General features: G+C 32.3%; 1 pseudogene; it reads left to right on the forward strand.

Moving 5' to 3' along the window:
• Positions 1–23,413, forward strand: part of LOC124373043 — a 35,691-nt pseudogene that overhangs the window by 6,981 nt on the left and 5,297 nt on the right.

A 23,413-nucleotide genomic window follows, 5' to 3' on the forward strand; every position in this document is an offset into this window, starting at 1 on the left:
TTTATTCGCCTGAGTTACTGTAAACTTATGATAATTAGATTGCAGCTTTGTATTGATACTTGAGAGAGCTCCCCAACTCAACTGGTTGTGGAAGTTGAAATCGTTCAACCGTGTAAGAAGTTGATGATTGTCTCTGTTGGGTAGTCTGATGATCAGCTTTGTGGCTGGGAAGGAGCAGATGTGGAAGGGATTCGTGTACGCTGGCACGATGCTTGTGGTGGCAGAACTGCAGACGGTGTTCATACACAGGACGCTCATGAACATGTTTGCTGTGGGGGTCAACTGGAGGACGGCACTCATGTCGGCAATCTACAGAAAGGTAAATTCCACATGGTGGAGGGCAATGACAATGTTATACACCTTCCATTCCGTCAGGATTGAATAGAAATAATTCTTGCAAGTTTAAAAGATATATTTTGGATTTCACAGCTTACGATGCAATGTGTGTCTCTGACAATGCTTAGGCCTTCAAATGTAAGGAATTTAGATTTGTTTGTGTAAGAATTTCTTACTTTAAAACACGTTGTCTGATTATATTGTAGCTTGTTATACTGCAAAATTCACGTTTGAAGTAAGAAGCAAAACAATTCCTAGTAAAATAATTTATTGTTTTGGACGGTGGTAATTAAGAGAGTCTTTCCGAATTGCTATAGTATTACAAAATATGATATTATTACGGTAGGAAATTTTCAGAGTTGTAGACAAATATATTTCTTCAAGAGGGTTGTCTACTTTTAGAACTAAAATTGGAATTTAAAATGTACATACTAACTTGTACAAACAGTGATATTATGGAATGATGTTAATAACTTGATATTATCTCACACCATTACTTTATATTACAAACAAGTAAGTTTTAAAAGCTAATAATGTTTGATCCAACTTGAAAATTTCAGAGGTATGCTTTAATTTAAAAATATTTCCACACCTAAAAAACTAAGTTGGATAACAGTATCAAATCACATAGCTTGTCTGTAAGGCAAAACGACGTAACAATAATATCAGAAAGAATAAAATTTAAACATTTTTTATTATCACAAAAAATGTATTCAAGCCATAAACCTTGAAAAGAATATGGCTGCCAAGTCTTTACAAATACACGTAATGATTTTTCATTATATCCTTGAATACGATATGGGCTTTCGTTACAATGATTTTGCCTATCAGTGACCCTATAGATTTTTATTATGGATTTAATTTTTCAAAAAAGTAAGAATGAGGAATAAGGACCATAAACAAAAATACATTTTATCATTATTAATTTTCGTTGTAATAAAATTATTACAGTTTAATTTAACAATAGAAGTGTCATATTAATCCTACAAGATTAAATTAATTACATAATAGAATGGTTTATGTTCTCAGAAGTTTTCCCAGTACCAGGAACGAAACGATGACATTTGTGTCAGCACACTGACAACCAAATTACACAAATTGTAATGATGCTCGGTAACGAAAACAGGAGTCTACCCCTTATTAAAAAAAAAAAAAAAAAAAAAATACGAGTAAAAATCAATAACATCCTCTTGTGTCCAAGGCTCTACGAATATCCAGTGCTGCACGCAAGACCTCTACAGTGGGAGAGGTGGTAAACCTGATGGCAGTGGACGCCCAGCGGTGTGCAGACTTTGCTCCTTTTATGCATTTTTCTCTGGACAGCTCCCATAATCATAATCGTAGCCTTGTACTTCCTCTGGCAAATTCTAGGTAAATTTGTCTATATTGAAACCTGAATATAAAGCTTTTTTGTAATGAACATGTTGGCAGTATTATAAAGAACGAATAAGACGATTTCTTGGATAGCTTGTAATGATCCTGAACAATGAGAAACATTGATACTGATCTGGAAATCTTGATTCAACCATTAAGGATAAAATTCCATCCCGATTTTTATTATTTGCTTGCAAAATCGCCTTCTTCTACATTATCTTTCTCATACTACACTTTTCCATAGCTCTTACTCTTCATAACACATTCTCACATATGTAGATAGTCCCAAGTACCTTTCATCTTGAGATTCCCACTTTCCTCCGCAAATACCTATAGCAAAAGTCCTACAAAGTTTCCCATAATCCTTAACATAATCTTCCCCAAAATAAAAAAAAATGTATATGATGTGGTTGTCAGTTTGTGAGAGTCAAGGTATAAATTACAATAGAATTTTCATATTTGGACTGCAAATAATACAGATCTTTCCTCTGCAGTGATTTATAAAAGACAATTTTAAATGAATTTTATTGTTACTATTTATTATGGACGTAAAAAGGTAATTTTTGAAACAAAATTTAAAATTGTTAAATCGATGATGTTAACCAATTTATAAATGGTATTCCTAAATCCAAAGATTATACACCAAAATAACATAGTAAATTTGTGTTAATGACATTCTGTGTGGCTAATTTCAGGAGTTGCTACATTAGCTGGTCTGGTAGTCATGCTCATTATAGTTTCCTTTCAACGGTTTTGTCGCCAACAAAATGAAAAAGTTCCAAACACAGCAAATGAAATTAAAGGATGAGAGAGTAAAGATCATCAATGAAATTTTATCAGGAATCAAGGTACTGTAAGAACCAGTGTTTTACTTTCGTAATAAAATTTATCATTAACATATGAAGTTTTATTACTCTGCATAATTGAACATATGCCTATACTCTGTATTCAACCATCATATTGAATATTGTTTATTTCAATTCAATTTCAGATTAGTGTATCACAGAATAACGTTATTACTGTTTATTATAAATGTTTAAAAATCAACTCAGTCATTTAATTAATAGTGTGAGTAATACCTTTTTTATCCTAATGTTCATAAGCAACTGGTCATAAACAATTAAAACTAACATAAAAGATCAAAGTGAATCACTTGAAAATTGACTTGATAGTTAAATTTATTACTACAATTTTATAACGAAACTATTTACATTACATGATTTTTGTCACTGCTTAATAAACATTAGTAGTTAGAAAGTGTTAACTTGCATCGCTAAAGGATAGAATGTTTTTTTTACAGGTTTTTAAAACTGTATGCTTGGGAGCCCAGCTTCAAGGATTATGTTTTGAAGATCAGAGATAAAGAACTAAAAAAGTTAAGAGCCTCTGCTCTCTGGGGCGCTTCCATCTCATTCTTCTGGCTAAGTTCGTCCTTTCTTGTAAGTAAGATGCTAGAAAAAGACCAACTGAGTTTTTGAATTGTATAGCATCCTACTGATTTGACATGGTAAAACAAGGTCATTACTATGTAGTTACCTAAATATACAATGTCCAATTTGCGTTATTTTTAAATACCAAAAGCTTTATTCATTTATCGTACACCAAATCTAAAATTTTGTCATTATTTTGTGTTAAAACTATTACATTTATTTGCATTATAACTATATCCCTCCTTTGTACAAGAAATAAAAAGTTCTATTCAAGGTATACTACTTTTTAGTTTGAACATTTTTAACTTAGCTAAAATTCAAACTATTGACATAAAACATTAACTTTTTTACTCGTCTCCTTGGATTTTTAGATAAAACGATTAAGAAGCCAACTGGTCGTTGTTAAAGTTAAATAAGTCTATACCTTCGATTTAATATGTCTGAATTGTAGAAAGTTTACATAAAGTTTAGTGAACAGCAAAATAATAAAAATCCCTAAATCTTAAACAGTAAAACCTTACATGAATAATCTTATGAATAACATGAATATTACAATTTTTACATATTCAGGAAAATAAAACTTTTTGCTATGGGGAAAATAACAAAGTAACGTTAAAAAAATAATTGTAAAAGATTAGCATAACTTAACTATAATTTAGTTGAAATAAATCCTCTGTAAATTTTATAAAGATACCATCCTACTTACTTCAGGTACCGTACCTAAGATTAGTAACAGTCCTTAAAAAAATAAACTTACAGTTTATCCTGTTTTTTATATAGATTGAATACTTGTGTAATCCAACAAAAGTATTATGGGACACATTAATGAGGCAATCGTAGGTATTTCTGATGTGAGTAATGATAGTCGGGATGAAACCCAATGTTTACAGCACGATCTATCTCACTGCCGCACACTAGGCACTTCTAACGTTCACACACCACTGACTTTATCTGGATGCCGAAATATCCAGAGGTATTAAAACCACATTTATTGGAGTCAGTAAGACAAAGAAGTCAGAAATGATTACTGGAAGAAATGACGAATGGGACTCAAACTAAAACTATATTTAAACTAAAATATGTTCACAACTCCAGTTGTCAAAGCCATCACAGATATTACCAATGAAACATAAAATTAAATACGAATCATAAACCATCAAAAAGACACAAATATGATTTCGGAATGATGCAAAGAATTAATTTTGAGCTTCTTATTTCGTGGATCTCTTCAGACGTATGTGAAAGCCTCAAATTCCAGACGCTAAACTAAGAAAAAGGTGAACTGGAGCTTAACTCATCATTCACAAATTATAAAGCTGCACAGGTCATTAGACAATGTTGTGCTTACACCGGCATGCTAGAATACCTTTTAGGGAGTAAAAATAAAACTGATAATCTGTTATTGCTTTTTAGTTTCAGGTGGAGGGCGTGACTTGCGTCATATTAAGTGGTTTAATAAGTTAAAAATATTCTTTAACTTATGTTCTAGAGCTTTAAAACTGAAGAAGAGAACAGTACAAGCTCTTGAAACTTCGTCATGTTTTAGTTTATTTGTAACACTTAATAACAAAGACTATAATCCTGATAGTAATAGTATGCTAGATGAAGTACTTCTAAGAATCTCATGATTTTTTCAGGTGTCATTTGCAACATTCGGCACATTTGTGCTCATTGACGAACGCAATGTGCTGACAGCTGAGATCGCGTTCGTTGCCACAGCTCTCTTCAATGTGATGAGAATTCCGATTGCCATGCTTCCAATGACGGTACAACTTTTACTCCAGGTTTGTTGAAGTTTGGGGGCACTAACAGATTAGTTTAAATTGTTAAAATGTTCTTACTTTTACGTGACACGCTTCGAGAATGTGACCATAAAATAAGTGGTCAACAATTATACCTAAAAGTTATACAAGCAATAAGTAACTTATTGGTTTCTGAAAATACATCACAATGAAGACACAATTAGAAAAGTGTAATGAATGGATTTTATCAAATCGTTTATCAAATTTTAACAGCAAAGAAAGTTTTTTGTTTCTTTAAAGTGTGAACCACCAAATAATTATTCTCGTACATGTAAAAAACGCATACAAATTTATAGGAACGATTAAAGTGGTTCTATACTTCTGCACAAATGAAATTAATATAACTCATAGAAATTCTGCTGAAAGAATTTACTAAATCACTCCGTGCTATATACTTTAAGAATTAAAATTACTGTAACGAATTGTAATTTCTGCCAAAAGGGATGACACTGTAATTTTAAGCTATGAAACAACTTTATTTTAAGCTATAAGAATAAAGATTGCCAAAACTCAATTTATATTTCTGAGAAATAAATATTATCTGTTAGGAATATAGCAATGTAGGGACTCTAAGGAGATTTGGGCAGAGCTATGTTTCGTATGTGCAACGATCTTTTTTCTCAGAAATTGTTAAAGATATAGATCTAAATTTTGTGTCGCAAAAATGTTTATCGCAATTACATACCAACGTATGTTTTGTAATTTTTTATCCTACTTGGTGAAAATACAATCTGTAATAAAACTGTAAAATCTTTAATAGTTATTATATATTACAATATTACGGAAAATACTTAATATAAAATTTTATAACGGTCAATATAGGTTAGTATTTGAATGTAAAAAATGAGTTTTGTAGCTTTGGAAGACTCTAAGAAACATGTGTGTTAAACTAGAAAAATTATGAAATCAACAAACACATTCATAAATGAATAGTCACAGACACATCAGCTCATATCTTGTAAAGTGTCACTTGTCTTAAAAGTAGCCTATATCACGCGTTTTTATTGTTAGGTTGGAACTGCCGTATTTAATGCATTTAGTTTTTATGGTTAGTATTAAAATAATTCATGATAACGTTATTTTTTTGATTCAGCTTATTTTTTGGAATGCATGTGTAAGTAGGAAGATACAATTTGAAGTTTATTAAATTCCACAAAAACAGAAGAAGGAGAGAACTAATTGGACAAAGAAATTGTTTTAAACGCATTATAAATAATATAAAGTTTGATTAATTATAAAAGTATTATAAAATATTAGCATTTTCCACAAATATATCCTGCTTACGTTTAACGTTATATTTAAAAGAAGCATTTTTACCAAAAATTTTTCGAAAATGTGAACAAAATAGGTTGAAAAAAGATTTTACTTCTTTCTGGACCTACTCATTTTCATGAGACACATGTCTTCAACATGTTGATTTTCTGCTTCCCGTTGTCTGATATATGGAATCTACAGAACTTCAAATATTTTAACAGCTGTATTAATTCTCACAACTATAATGTTTTATAGGTTCCAGTAATCGATTGATTATTGGTCAATCGTTCATAGCTGAGAGGTGTTATTATCTGCTAGTATTCGTAAAATAAGTTAAACAATTATTTAGAATTTAGAGATATCAATAAAACAATCAATATTAAGACATTATCATTTAAAAAAATAAAAAATAATTTAAAATCAAAACATTAATATGTTATGTATAAATATTATTTATACGAATTTAAACATTTTACGAGAAAGTAATAATGTTTCCAAAATGATATTTTTTGGTGTCATTAACTGTGGATGCTTTATATTTTGTTTCAGTTTTTTAGTGGCTGTAAAAAAGAATAAACAAGTTCATGAACGCGGAAGAGTTGGACTTGGACTCCGTTTCACACGATAAGAGTAGAAGTAAGAATGTATACTTGTTTTATATATTTTTGAATATTATATAGTAAAACTATTACCTGCATATGCAATTGATCTTTTTGTGAAAGAATTCTGTTAAACTGAATTTTTTCTTAGATTTCTATGTTTTACTTCTTACTACTTATATATAAGCGCTCTGTGGTGTAATGGTAGCACATTCTTCCGGCACCATGCTTGATATAATCATATAAACTGTGGATAGTATATAATTGAAATATAGCTTTTTCAATGACTTAGCTAGCGGCAAAGCAAATGTTTTAATTCAGCGGTGGAAGCTGAATTCAAGTTAAGATCTTTGTAGAAGGGATTAATTATGATAATAAGAATATTTTGTCACTATTTGCCAGATTGAGTACCGTTTCGTATGTTTTTCTTATAGAGGAACCTCTTATTATCGAGGACGGAACATTCTCCTGGGATTCACAACATGCTGAGGGAGCAGTTCTACGCAACATAACACTAAAAATTGAGCCAGGAAAGTTGGTAGCAGTGGTTGGGGCAGTCGGCTCTGGGAAGAGCTCTCTCATTTCTGCCTTTCTGGGGGAGATGGATAAAATCTCAGGATATGTCAATACCACAGTAAGTACAAACAGAAGATTTTGGTAGCGGGGGGGAGGAAGAAGGGAAGCTAGCCATTTCTGGCAACTGAACTCTCTCTAACTTCAATTTCCCCGAGGGGCAAGGGCAAGATTACTTTGACATGTTAATACTACAATACCTATAGACAGGAAAGTTGGTAGCAGTGTAGGGGGCCTGTCACTTCTGGGAATAGTTCTCTCTTTCTTTTTTCTTAGAGGGGCGAATGGAGCCTCCGAACACATGAATACCAAGGATAGTACGACCAGGAAGGCTGACAGCAGTGGTATCAGCAAAGTTTATAATTTCAGATTTTCTAAATGAGATGAGCCAGATACCTAAAAAGCCAGCAATGCAATAAAAATACGTCTGCTGAACAAAAGAGTGATTTTAGTAAACAAAGCCACTTTGCATGTTCACACAGCGTTTCCTCCAGTGCCAATATTTTTTTTCAATATATAATTTGATTTAGTAAAGTATGTACACTAAATAGAGTATGAGGTGAAATATGTGAGTATTACATTTTTTCACGCACAAAATCCCTACTACTTAACTACTACTATTTTTTAATAAGTAGTAGTTATTTGTATTTTGATCACAATTTTATTGTGATCAAAATACTGATTTGATTGAAGCACAACTTTAAAATAATATCATCAAATTATAAATTGTAACTCCAGGGGGAAGATAGCGTACGTGCCTCAGCAGGCCTGGATACAGAACGCCACAGTCCGAGATAACATCCTGTTTGGTGTCAGCTATGACAGCAAGAGATACCACAGGACTGTGGAGAACTGCGCCTTGAAGTCAGACTTTGATATGCTGCCCGGAGGGGATTCCACGGAGATCGGTGAAAAGGTAATGATATCAAAGTAAAGCTTTAAATGAAATGTAAATATGCGTAATAGATTACATTAAAATTTGTATAAAGTAGTTTACATTACAACAATTAAATGAAAGATGCCTTTATTAAAGAGGTGGACCTAGGGCTATCAATCCCTCTCTACAATTCGACCCCATATCAGTACAGAAAAGTAACAAGAATACATATCTACACCTTGTTTGATTTATTAAATTTTACTATTATTATATGTTTTCAAGTGTATTTAAATATAAAATCTTGGTTTTAGGGGTACGTTTACATTTATACTGCTTATACTCAATTTATAGACCATAAAACTGGGATTAGTACACGTATCTGGACTTTTTTATGTACACCAAACACTGCATTTTTGAAAAATAAAATTTTGCTTTTAACTGAAAAACAAATAATAATATTTTTGGTACATATCCCAAAACAATTCAGCAATAAATATAAACCCAACACAGATCGATTCTTTTTATTCGGATCAATAACACTTTTAATAATACATCATTGACTTCTCAAATTGGCTCCTACGGAAGGAGAAGAACGTAAATAATAATACGAACACGCTGTACCCAATTTTAAAATTTATTTAACTAATTATGAGTTTATCAAGGATAAAATCTTTGTCCTTATTTTTAAATTTACTTATTAAAGCTAAAACTAGAGATTTCAAATATCTACTCTCTGTGGAAGACTGAAATATTTAGCAAAATTAGAGAAAAAGTTGAGAGTGCTCTCCTGCGAAATTTTTATGTTAAAATCATTTAGGAAATGGTGTTCTCAATTTGAATTTCTAATTTGGATTTGTTATCTTCCTTAAGTAATATGTAAATTGTTAAAATACTAGTAATTGTAATAATGTATTAAACGTGACAATCTTAAATAATAAAAAATCAAACATTAAATTTAAATGATGCATATTTTCTCAAGAATGTGTAGATCCTTCTTTAGCACTTGATAATTATTAAAATGTAATGAATAAAATGAAAGTTTGATATGAAATGAAGGGAAAAATTAAACTCCAAAATTTCTGCTCTTTTTTCAAAATCTTTCCTTCTAGATTTGTGTTAAGAGTTGTTATTATTTTTATACAATTTAAGTATCTTTTTACGAGTAATCAGTTTTGGAAATACACCTTTGTCGATATAAACTTAGCATTAGCTCTTTTTCTAAAATCCTGAATCCCGGGTAGATTTGCATGCATATTGCTATCACGCAAGGCTTAAGTATCACTAATGTAGACTGCCTGAATCTCTAGAACATCTTCACATAAGAAGACATATAATTGACCTCGTATTCCCTCAAAGCTTCTTGGCAATTTCCTCCAAGGCTCTCAATGGTTTTGCTCAAAATATCTCGCAACATATTCATCCATCGATATCGTAGTATGCTGCCAACAATTTTAAAATAGCGCAGTTAGAATAAGTGGGTAGATTTTATGATATCTGAAATAGTTTGTCACAATAGTTCTGAGTTTATTTTAGAAATACAAAATTCCACCTAAATTTTTATATAGAATTTTTTTTATATATATGAATTTTTATGTACGCGTACGTTGTAAATGTTTCGAAAATTTAAACGGCCGCCATATTAGAACAAAATGGCGTACCAACTGGCAAGTGAACTTAGCCGAGATGTCTGGTAAATAAATTGTAAATAGCACAATTTCAATTGAAATTCTATGTCAAATGCAATATGAAATAATAATAAATAAATGACTTTTCACTCAATATCAGACTTATAAGAAACAATTGATAACAGACTACATTGTAGACTATTTGTTTTGGATGATACTCTCAGTGCTGTGTATCAAAGTTTCAATGCTGTCTAGGGTATCAACCTGAGTGGTGGCCAGAAGCAGAGAGTGAGCCTGGCAAGGGCTGTATAAAATGATGCAGACACATACTTGTTTGGATGATCCTCTCAGTGCTGTGTATCAAAGTTTCAATGCTGTCTAGGGTATCAACCTGAGTGGTGGCCAGAAGCAGAGAGTGAGCCTGGCAAGGGCTGTATACAATGATGCGGACACATACTTGCTGGATGACCCTCTTAGTGCTGTCGATTCTCATGTGGGGAGACACATCTTTGATAACGTCATCGGTCCTAGAGGTCAGCTCCACAAGAAGGTAATCGCTGTGTATGATTGTTAATTCAGTATTTTTTATATACAGGCCTTTAAATAAGTACTAAACCTACATTTAAATTTAGAGAAAAATGTTTTCATTATAGGGTACTTTGATTTTATAAGGAGGCTCATATATCCCTATCCACTACTTATTATTACGGGATATAAGTAGGTAAATGCATACTTACTTAAGTGTTATAGATAAAAACAATTAAATCTTTATGAATTCTCACGTAATTTGAGCTTGATTTGGGTACTATCATCTCGAGGGATGTATTTCTTTTCCCGCCAGAAATGCGAGGTGGCGCCAAAGTTGTCATCGAAGCCCGCATTAAGAGATTTGGGTATTTATGATCGGTAATTTTCCGACGTCAGATCTTATTGGACGATCTGGCTTGTGATCTGAGGTCGGGAAAGTTCTTGGCCATAAGTGGCGAAACAGTTTTTGGCGAAAAAAGGAAAGCATTCCTCTAGATAGTTCTTAGATTTAAGCTCTGTTCACGTGAGCGCTCTTTAAGGTTTTGACAAGATTATCATAAAACTAATATAATATCATAAATCTTAATTATCATAAATCTAAACATAATTATATCGCGTAATAACAATTAGTAGTTAGGGAGAGAGCTGCCTCCTTATAACACCATAGTACCCATTATAGTTTAAAGTAAACTGTAGAGATTTAAACAAACTTATATTTTTAATTTTAACTTATTTAATATTTATTTAACTTATGTATTTAAACGTTCAAGTAGGCTGATGAATCAACAAAATGTAGATTGCAACTCGTTACGACAGCAGAATTTGGATGAACTTTGTTTTCCAGCCCAAACGTTATTAGAGAGCGGAACAATTCAGTGAAGCCTTTCAGTTATTGACAATTGAATTGTCATTGGGAGATATAATAAAAATGAGGGGATACTGTGTGATCTTTGTGTCTAGATGATCTTACTACTGGCTGTAATATTGTTTGATTTAGAATTAAAATCTGTTAAAAATTATCTAATTCAAAAATAATTAATTTAATTTTCTATAATTATTATCTTTATAGTTCTCACATCATTTTCTTTTCAATATTCATTTCGTATAACATCAATAGCAAATGGAATGACGTTCTAATATAAAAACATCCCCTAAAACAGTGTTTTTAAATAATAAATATTTAAAGTTTATAAACATTTTGAAAGAGATTTATTTATAGTTTATTTTGAACTACTATGACGACTCACAGTGGGTTTTGTAAGGGTAACTTTGTAAGGATCCTAATTTCTCATCCTTCTCATCCACAGTACGAACCTCAAAATTAATTTTAAAGCTTGTTCAGAAAAGAACTATGAATACTTGAAGAAAAGACATTATTTAAGCCATTGGTTTTTTTACCCTTTCCACAGATGCATTCTAATAACTTTACAAGTGATGTTCACAATTGTGTACACAATTATTTTTAGTGATTTGGAATAAGAATATTGAGAATAGAGCCCGTATCGGGCTCCTGCTCAATATTAATTTGCTCTTACCTAATCAACATGCAAAAGTAAATTTGTTCTAAGTTCTAGGTCCAAATATCCAATAAACGAAACAAGGATATTTAAAAGTTTAAAAATACATAAAGAAAGTTTGAAAATAAAAATCCTGTACTTACTAAACCGATTCTGATTGCCAGTGTCATTAGAACAATGGGGTTAAACAGTATTTTTATTTACTTTTCATTCGGCAGACCCGTGTGTTGGTGACTCATGGAGTGACATTCCTACACCAAGTAGACGTCATTGTGGGTGATGAAGGTGGGAGAGATCTCGGAGATGGGGACATTCAAGGAGTTGTTGGCTAAGAGAGGGGAGTTCTCCGACTTTCTGGTGCACCACATCGCAGAAAGTGAACACGGCGAACTGGACGCAGGTGATTGGCTAACACAGCTCTATCGGTTATGTCATATTCTTAGACCGCACGTTAATTTAGAATATTGTCATTTATTCTATTTACTCTTACAAGCAATTTCAGATCTTGCGTTATGACTGCGCTTCCACTGAAAGTGTGAATGTGTCCTACCTCTCGTACACGTGCCGTTCACTAGTAAGTTGGTAACTAACTGCTTACTGTGTCAGGGACTTCTTCTCACATTGATTTCCAATTTTGTATGTTTTCCTTTGAAGGTATAAAATATTATATTACCAGTAAGGATTTCGCAAGTAATATAATATTTTTAAAGGATATTGGGAGTCACATCTAGACACATTTTTTCTAATTTATGTACCAATTATTGGTGAAGTAGCAGTACTGTCAGTACTTATGATGGGGATCTGTTTGAAAGATATAGTTCCATATTTACTTATATATGTAGTCCTATAATATAACGATCTATACTGTGGATAGGTATCAAAAATCCTAATTTGAGTCTATCTATTTTACAAAGGCTTGCATCTATTTTACTAGACAAGAAAAAACTGGGCTTGAATTCTGTATCAGTGATAATGAACAAGACATAACCTTTCTCGTTGCCGTTAGTGACAGGTCTTCCCTGGTGGTAGTCACCATTGTTTGCTTTACAGTTTCTGACCCATAGAAAACGCGGATTTTAGGTTAATATAAATGTTTTACTAGAATGCCCTAAAGGCATTGAGATAATGTTGCAATTTCATATTTTGATTTTCTGTCATAATGGCTTTAAGTAGGTTAAATAATTTTTTTTATTAACATCGATTCTATGACAGAAAAAGATCCCTTCGCGTAGTGATGATGTAGTTGATTGTCAGCAGTGTACATAGTTGTTTTAACATTCACTTACACCTGGGTTTTCCGGTTTAAACCGCACTGAACAAAATTTCTTACAATGATTTTGTATAACTTGAATACGTATAATACAGCGGTGCTGATTTCTGTCTGGCAGTTTTCAAGAACTTTATTCTATAAGCAATATTTCGACGCGGTGTGAACAATAAAACTCTGTATGATAGTAATGCCACCGACCGCATGAGGCTACAAATCGTGTTTGATTTATGAAAGGCTTTTAATTGTGTTGATCAGAGAAAAAAAGTAAAATTCTATTTATCATCAGTAATATAGACAGTGGCAGTATTTTCATGCGCGGATCTTCCAAGATATCAATTGTATTTTGTGTTTCAAGGAGATTAGTTTTACTATAATTTTACCCCTTTATTTTAATCTTTGTTAATGGCACTGAATCAGCAATTTTACATTATAAGTACAATATTTGCAGCTATTGGTGCGAGGACTTACTCTTACTGTATTAAAAATAATGTTCTAACAAGCTGTTATACAGTGGAGTAAGTAGATGAATTTAGCGGAACTGTGGGGATAAAGGATTAGATTAGAAGACAAATAAGGGATCACAATGAACTTGTTAATTAACAATAAAATAAATTATGAGACTGATGTGCATTTTAGCCAATTCAAAATAACATGCCAGATTATAATCGCATGTTATTTTTAAAATCGAAAACATAATCACCATATGGACTGTAAATCAATACTTGACAATGTACGTTAAAAACAAGGTTACTGTTTGTTAACGTTCACTTTTGTAAAATCAGACCATTATCAGTACTAATTTCTTAAAACATTCTAATAATCATACACACAGTTGTGTCAAGAAGCTAAAAAAAACTCTAAACATCTGTTTGTTGTATAAAAAGGCTATGCATCGTTAGAATTTGTATGTTTATACGCTTCACACTGCTATGACAACAAATTCAAAATTCAAAATAGAATGTTTAAAAATGCCTAGTGCAAAATTAGGGCTAAGGAGCCCTCTATAACACTTCACCTGGGGATCAATGACTTCCGAACCACCACCAATGGCCGGGCATGCAGCTTGCTTGCAAGGATGTGATTGCTCAGCAGCGGTCACCCATCCAAGCAGCAGCCACGCTCGACGTTGCTTGATTCGGTTATTTCGCGATAACCGCGTATCCACTACACTGAGCCATTGACAAAATTCAGTGTGTGGAGTAAATAACATGATTGTCAAAGTTGCGCCACTATTGAAAACTTCAGGATATTATTTTAAGATTTCAAATACATTAATTCAATATTTGTTAACAGAAATGGAGGAGTTGATTGAAGAAGATAAGGTTTTAAAACAGAAGATTCAAAGACAAATCAGCAGGAGAAGCGTTACTGACTCTGTTAAATCCAACTCCTCGGCAGGAAGGTACGATAACAGATATAACTCTTAAATACCAAAAACTAATATAGAAGAAGTGCAATTAAGCTTCATGGTAGCTAGTAGCATCCCAGTAGTAAATAAGCTAAGCAAAATCACGTACAGTAAGCGAATAAACTTTGCATAAGTACTGGGCGGATCCTGGGATGCATATAAATTGATTGATATAAATGCAAGTAAATATTAATACATTTTTCAAAAATATAATTGCATTGGTTTTTAAGGTGAAAGACATCACTTGTCTCTTTAATAAATGTTAATTTGAAGGTGGGCGTTGAATCTGGTATATCTCAATACCATACTAGTATAGTGAGTAAATAATTGCATAATACAGATTCGATTTCGTTGTATTCATGTAATCTGCTTTTATTTTATAAACTATGTTTTCAATATACATTTTTTAATACAGTTTTTTATTTTTTGAATATAGCTTTTTAATTATAATTTCGATATGAATAAATACTACACTATTACAAAAATGAGCTCTCTGACGGCCATCTGTGAAGTGAGAGGCACAAATAACTTAGGTAGTAAATATTTGGACAGGAACAATCAAAGTGGCGCTGCCCTAGTGTCGGACCTCAGAACTAACTGAAATAATCCCCCCAGACCTCACTCAGCACATCTTGTCCGTATGAAAGACGTATGTAACAAACACAATCAAAGATGATATACAATACTAAAAATAGAGCGGTTTGTGGATATGAAATAGAACTTATTTTTAGTAATGTGCACACTAAGTTACAATTTACTATAATAAGTAATTATTTTGTCAAATACATTGATATGCGTCTATGTATCATATATGCATTTATTTTCAGTCGCAGAGATTCAGTCAAGTTTGATGTCCAGGCCAATCACGAACCAGATTGATAAGTTGATTCAAGCGGAAAAAGCGGAAACTGGCAGTGTTAGTATGATATGGATACAAAAGTAGAAGTATAGATTTTAGTTATTTTTATTAATTAGTATTACTTTTCTTAGTTGCTTTGTGGTTTGTCCGGTAACATAGTTATTATTTTATATCTTTATCGATTTCTGATAATCGTGACTTGGAATGTTTTCCTTGTGGTTACAGCCAAGAACCGCAGAAATAGTCAAGAACCAACAAACTATACAGTTGGCAGTGACTTGATAAAATGGTTACATTCCTCGTACATTAAAAAGTATGCTGTCGTAATATAAGTATTATTGTCGATCAGCTTTTTTAAAGTTTTTAATAACGTTTAAAACACAATAATGGATTTCGTGTGAATACCTACTTCTCTATCCCGAATATAGGACTTCAAAGCTTATCACAGTGGAGAGATTTTTGTAAATAGCATTTTATAGTATATTACGAGGTTATCATACATATTTCACTAAATTACATTGTAGTTTCACTAATTGCTATTTCAAATTACTAAGAATAATGCTTGTTCAAATAACGTGTAAGTTATAAATAAAGCTTAAAATTAAAATATGTTTCTTTTTTAATTACCTTTAGTTTAATATGAAGCATGGCTTATACTATAATTTCTATGTTTTTGACACGGGGCTTCAGTTTTTAAAATTTGAAAATGTTAGTGCTGTAAGAAAAACTTGAAAAAACGTTCAAACGATATTCCGTTCAAAAGCTTAACTCGTGCTTTTTAACGTAAAAAATATATTACCAAATTCTAATACAAAAATACCACAGTAAAAATAAAAAAAACTCAAAGAAATAATTTGGTCTTTTGGACAAGACTTAAGATATATCGGAAAGTTTGTAACAAATTTTCAGACCTTAAAGACCTTTGAAAATGATGTACAACATTACCTATAATGCTATTTGAAATTTTCAAAATTTGAAACTATTACCCTAGTTTTGGGCTAAAAAGGATGGTGTATATTAATGCATTCATGTTATAAAAAGGGTTAAATTCCGACTAAGATTGTTTAAACCTTTAAAATTTTATACAATAAAATATTTCCATTGAAAGTTTTTTACATGGGTTTCAAATGAGACTTTAATAATATATATTTTTTAAGCATGTTCATGGAATAACCACGTTTTCTTAATGAATTTCATAAAGATACTTTGTACAGCTTTGATTTTTTATTGTACTTTTATATAATATTTTGTCGTTCTGTTTTATTTATAGTACATAAGAAGTTTTAAAAATTGTATGAAACCTGATACAATCTAAAGATGTTAGCTGATAAAATATATCCACGCGAAGTTTAAAATACGTTTTTTTCTATGCATAGGTGAAGTGGAGCGTTGTACATTCACTATTTGAAGGCTGTAGGGCTATTCCTCGGCCTGACCTCCATATCCTTCCAGTTGCTCTCCCAGGTCGCCAACATCATGGCCAGCATCTGGCTCTCTGAGTGGACGTCGGACGACTCGGCGGCTGTCGATGGAGTCCAGGTTACCGACAAGCGTAATTCTTACCTTGGGATCTATGCTGCTGTTGGTTTCAGCCAAGGTGAGCAACTCGTCTAACTGGTATTTTAAGAATAGGAATGTAAGTGTTGTATCCCTAATTAATCCCAGCCAAAGCTCTTCGAATAGTGACAATGTATAGAAAGCAAGACTCTCAAGCTTTATTCAATACTTTGTAGCCTAATAAAGCCTCATACTAACAATTTGTATAAAAAAAATACACCGTTTGTTGTTTAATTTACGCAGATGTATACAGGTGTTCACAAACTTCTGTGGGAGATATTAATCATTTCAAGAAAAACATATCCTATAAATATAGGTCATGAAATGTGTCGTTTAGCCGCTAGCCGCTATTTTTATAAAGAAATAAATATATCTAGAGCTATTTAAACTATGGCATCTAAATTGGTACATAGGTTTGAGTAGATAAGAGGAAAAAAAAATAATTGTGTTATTTTCTTTAATATTAAAACCATTACATCTGTTGAAAATATGTAAGGTCAAATAACAGAAAATCCCTGTATAGTTATAAAAATGTAGACATATAATAACATTTCGCAGTTGTTATATAGTTATTTTGACTTGAATTATAATATAGAGGGTGTTCACAAAAGGGTGTCACAAACTTCTGTGCGTGATTATTATTCATCATTTAAGGAAAAAAAGTTCTATAAATATAGGTCGAAAAATGTTTCGTTTAACCGCTATTATCTATTATATATTGAATGAATATTAAATCCTGTAACTATTTATCTACGACTAAAACAGTGTTCCTACCTAACAACATAAGTATATTACAAATGCGAAGTGTTACTTTATATATAACGATTACAACAAAATACAAAGCCAATTGTTCATTCATTAGCCTATATGAACAAAATAAAATACTGCAACCAACGAGAAAGAACAAAATAAAATACTGCAACCAACGAGAAAAAAAATCACTTTTGTTTCTGAAGAAACAGTCAGTAGTTGAAGGCATACTCCTGCCGGTGATGAGGTACAGCGTCAGGCATTATTCACTGTGACTTGTAAACAACCTAGTACATGCATATGCGGCTCGCCTGGAACGGTGTGGTAAGGGGTAAAAGTAACGACATTGTATTATGGTTTCACTACATTACAGCCTTTCATCAAGCGACGCAATGATATCGGGTCTAAAAAATACAACACCATTCCTAGTGACAATCTATTGAACAAAACTTTGTACAGTCGGCCAGTTCCTGTCGGCACCTTAACTACGTTAGACATGTCCTTATGTAAATTGTTAACGCGTGTGGATTACTATGCAGTGGAAGATTACACAGTGTGAGCTTGCATATACTTATTGGATGTGTGTTTCATTTTCAGTTGCATCTACACGTCACAGTATACAGCATCTTCGTAATACATAGTTGTACAAGCTTTGAAGCATTGTTATATCGCAATAGTGTAATGTAGTACTTGTTAATATAGGATGTATAAAAAAACTTAAATTTCATTAAAAAAATATTTGTGTTACGTATCCTGTATGAGAGCAAAATGTACTGTGACATGTGCGTCTGACTTTGATACATGACATTGTAATAGTATATTGCATAGCTCCACATTTCCATGGAACAAAATTCAGTAAGCTCTGATATTTCAGTGATACTTTTAGTATTTGTGTCCTGTGCTGTGGTATTTGGCAGTGTAATGGCATCTCGTAATATACACCTCTGCATGTTAAATAACATTCCACGAGTTTCGATGGATGTTTCAGTGATCCTGGTAATATTGGGATCCTTGGCTCTGACATTTAACAGTGTATTGGCATCTAGTAATCTAAACCTCTCCATGTTAAATAACATTTTACGAACTCTAATGTTTCAGTGATCCTGGTAATATTGGGGTCCTTTGCTCTGGCATTTGGCAGTGTAATGGCATCTCGCAATCTACACCTCTCTATGTTAAATAACATTTTACGAACTCTAATGTTTCAGTGATCCTGGTAATATTGGGGTCCTTTGCTCTGGCATTTGGCAGTGTAATGGCATCTCGCAATCTACACCTCTCCATGTTAAGTAACATTCTGCGAGCTCCGATGAGTTTTCTTTGATACTACTCCGAATGGAAGACTTGTCAACCGTTTTGGCAAAGATGTCGACTTGGTTGATAGTGTACTGCCATTAACCATAACACAAACAATGACAGGATTTTGTACGGTAAGATACTATCAATATACGATTCTATTGTTAGTGATCTACTATCGTTTAACTGATTTTTCTGTATCCTAATGACTATATCGGGATTAGTTCAATAATCTTTCTTAAGTTTATATTTGTCTTGTTAACGTATACTATATTTCTATTTTTTTTAAACGTTTATACCTTATGTTTTTCTAAAGTAGAACGTTAACAAATACGAAAATTCACAAGAGTTTAAAAATATTTTTGTTCTAGGAGAATGAATTAATTTATATACATCTTCCATTACATTGCTTTATGACAGAAAATGGTTTATATGAAAATGCCATTCACTTAAACGTTTAATATACTATGAGCATAATTATTTTATTTCTGTATATCAATATATTGTTAATTGCAAATTGCTAATACTTCACTACAGTTTGGATATTGGAACTAAATGAGCAGTTAGTAGAAGAAAACATAATAACGATACAAATAAAAGTTTGAACTGATTTACAGGTTATAGGAACCATAGCAGTAATTGTTTGGTCTACTCCAATATTTTGCCGCAGTCATCCTACCTATTGGGCTGCTTTACTATTTTGTTCAGGTCAGTGAAGAATATTATGCATTTCCATGAAACATTTATTTGCTATTGAACTAATGGCAGAATTTATTTCTGATAGATTCACTATTAGAAATGTGAAGTACCAGATCAATCTGGAAACATATAAATAAGCAAACTATTAGCAATAGCATTAAAATGAAATTCTCCATTAGTAAAAGTATGGTGTCCCCCAGAGATCTATTTTAGGTCCATACATGTATCTCATTTATAAATCATAAATGCAAATTGTTAATACAATACAAGCACGGTATTATTTTTTTTTGATAATTCCGTAATGGGATAGTTGAAATCTAAATGAATGAATAAAACCGAAAGATAAAGGGGTTGAATTTCTAAAAGATTGTTTTTCTTTCTAGATTGGAATTTGGTATAAATTAGATGCCAATGACGATCACATCAACATGCACATGTGTAACCTCTGTAATTGTACTTTTTATGTTTAAAATTGCGAAGAAGAGTAATAAAATTATGAATTGCACACAATAATCATATCTGCAATAAAATATATTGATGAATACTGAATGACTTTTTGTAAAATATATTACTAAGAAATGACTCTCAGGACAAAAACAGGAACTTGCAGAAACATTCACTATATCCCATTTTTTACCAATAAATGTTTTGCTAGTCTATTTAGTATTTGTACTTCATTGCTTATTATACATAATCTACATGACCTTGAAGTCAGACTTCATTTTACTGTTATTTTGCACTGTTATTCGCAATTGCATTGTGTTAGTAATTACGTCAGTGTAGTTTTATTTTTGAAGCATTTTCAATGGTGTAACTATATCTGTAGTTTTTAACATTATTTTTACAGATATTGGATATGTTTTGTTTGAGGTAAAGTTCACTCGTAAAGATTCAAGATGGAGTTAGTAAAAGCATTTTCTTTAAAATAATAAGATGATGAAATTTAAGGCACAAGATTAAAAAAAATTTAACTGCAATAAAACTAACAATGATATGTTTGATTACAGAGTTTGTATCTAACAACATCCCGGCAGCTGAAGAGAGTGGAAGCGGTTTCCCGATCTCCGATATATTCCCACTTCAGTGAAACCGTGTCTGGTACGTATTTATATAGGGTGATAATTTTCTTTCTTTTCGTATATGCTTCAGCGCAGTTACTGTGCTATAATAAGTTATTACGTGTAATAAGAGGTTTTCTTAATATTGCAGGCGCCTCTTCAATAAGAGCATACGGAGTGGAGAACAGATTCATGCAAACCTTGGAGGAAAGAGTTGACGTGAACACTGTGTGTCTATATCCCAGCTTAATCGCGAACAGGTAATTTTATCACGTACAGCTTGTGGGGAAGGAAAGTGAAAAATAAAATTGTTAAGAAAATAGTGCCAGAAAAACGGGTTAACAAATATAAAATTGAATATAAATTTAGAATGTTTCTTCATCATTAACCAAGATCATTAAATTCCAGATAATTGCGTAAACCTTGAAACTAATATGTTGTAATCTTCATAATATTAGTCAATGGCATGTAGTCAGTTGCTGTTGTTCGTGGCTTATCTAAAAATCATACAAATCATTTCCTCATTAATAGTCCATTAGTAGTAGTATTATATTTTGTTGTAGCCCAAATTTGGATACCACCTCATCATAAGAAGAGTAAAATTTATGCTGCAGCGTTTGAAAATGTAGTATGAGTTTATGTATAGTGTCAAATCCAGCATGGTGTGCTGGTACAGGCAAATTCATACATCTGTGTTTCAGACTGATCATATACTCCCGGCTTTCAGACTGATCTAGAAAGAGTTTTTAATAATGGCTTTGAGCACGTGACTTTCCTTTATTTTATAAAAAATGAAGAAATAATAATTAACTATTTTACTGTAAAATTCAACATTTTGTGTCTGTGAAATGTTTAATAATTTCACAGACTGAAGACTCCTGGTGTGATTAAGGTTTATAAATGCTTTAATTACTGTTTTAGCATATTATTACCAAGCAAAAGAAGCAGGATACCATAAAGTTCATCCATGGCTTTGTTTCACTTTTGTTTTTAGTAGGTACTCAGATGTTTATAGTAATTGTATATGTTCTGAATTTTAGCAAAGTTTGTAGACAGAGTTGTATCAGAAATGAAATATTTTACTAGAAAGTGTAAATTTATGCGTGATACTTCACCAGGCAAGTACCTGAATATATTACACTGTAACATTCAGATAAAACTGAAACAAATATATTCATAGAGTATTTAAGCAAGTGTAATTTTATCATTGAAAACTTGAACATTCTATGTAAAATTATAAATTTACTCAGGTGTATTGTTTACTTCACAAATTTAATGTTTTTATGGACCTTTATTGTTTCAGGTGGCTTGGAATCCGCTTAGAAACGGTCGGTAATATTTTAATTTTCTTTGCTGCTCTCTTCGCTGTGTTAGGAAGAGATTCATTGGACTCTGGCATTGTGGGCCTCTCCGTTAGTTATGCTTTACAGGTTTGTGCGCAAAAACCATAATAAACATGTTAATATTGGGTTGATTGAGAGTACTTCCGCACCCTTTAAAATATATTTGTACCAAATCATTCAGTGATACATAACGTAAATAATAATTAGTGGTAAGTCCTAAATAATAATAATAATTTCTCTTTCGGAATAGAAAAAAATCATATCTTCTTACTGTACACGGTTTTAAAAGAACTTGGATTAAAATAAAAGAAATAACTTTTTAGAAAATAATCGATAACAACGGAGTGTCGAAGGACTCAATAGATCATAAGTAAGGAATGAATGCACAGATGAACAGACAGACGGATTGACTGCCTTTTTACGTTTTGTGACTAAAATCAACAAAGTTTTTCATTGCACCAAGAGGAACCTGTGCAAGTACAACCGTTGATTATGGAACCTTCTGAGAAGATAAACTTTCGTTTCCAATTCCTCGACGTATGTGCCATCCAGCGGCTAACGATAGAAACACACGCCACGAGTGACCGGTGAGTAGCGCCGAGCGGAGTGTCGTACAACTAGCGAGCGCAGCTTAGAACTGTTAAACGGTTGAGTGATGCCACACACCCATGCGCACACTTGATATAGTTTAGAAGGTTCCATAACTAAGGGTCAAAATTTCTAGGACCTTTTATCATGAATTACCGCATATACTGACAGACTCTCACGTACAATAACACGACCCACGTGCTAGTCTTTAATAGTATTAGTTTAGTTTAGTAATATTTTGAATTCGATAGAATAATAATTCATTTCAAATTGTCTGATCATCAGTTATAACAAATATGTTGCATGATATGATATGTTGATATCACTAAATTTATTTAGATAGTCTCTTTGATCCGCGTCCATCATTCCAAGTACTCATTCTCCACCAAGTAAATAAAACTCACGCTCAGACAGCTTTTAACTCACCAACGATTCATTTCCCCTGTAGTGACACGCTCATTTTTTAAGCACATCAGTGTGTTAGACTGTTAAATACGACTTACTATATAATACAGAAACAAGTTCATCTTGTTTTGAAAAAAGGCCATTGAGTAAAATAAGTCTCTCTCTCCCTCTTTCCCCCTCGCTCTTCTCTCCCTCCTCTCCTCTCCCCCTTTCCCCTCTATCCCCCTCCCTCCTCCTCTATCCCTCCTCTATTTGCCCCTCCTCC

Source organism: Homalodisca vitripennis, unplaced genomic scaffold (assembly GCF_021130785.1).
Source record: "Homalodisca vitripennis isolate AUS2020 unplaced genomic scaffold, UT_GWSS_2.1 ScUCBcl_4721;HRSCAF=11072, whole genome shotgun sequence".
In the NCBI taxonomy this organism is placed as follows: domain Eukaryota; kingdom Metazoa; phylum Arthropoda; class Insecta; order Hemiptera; family Cicadellidae; genus Homalodisca; species Homalodisca vitripennis.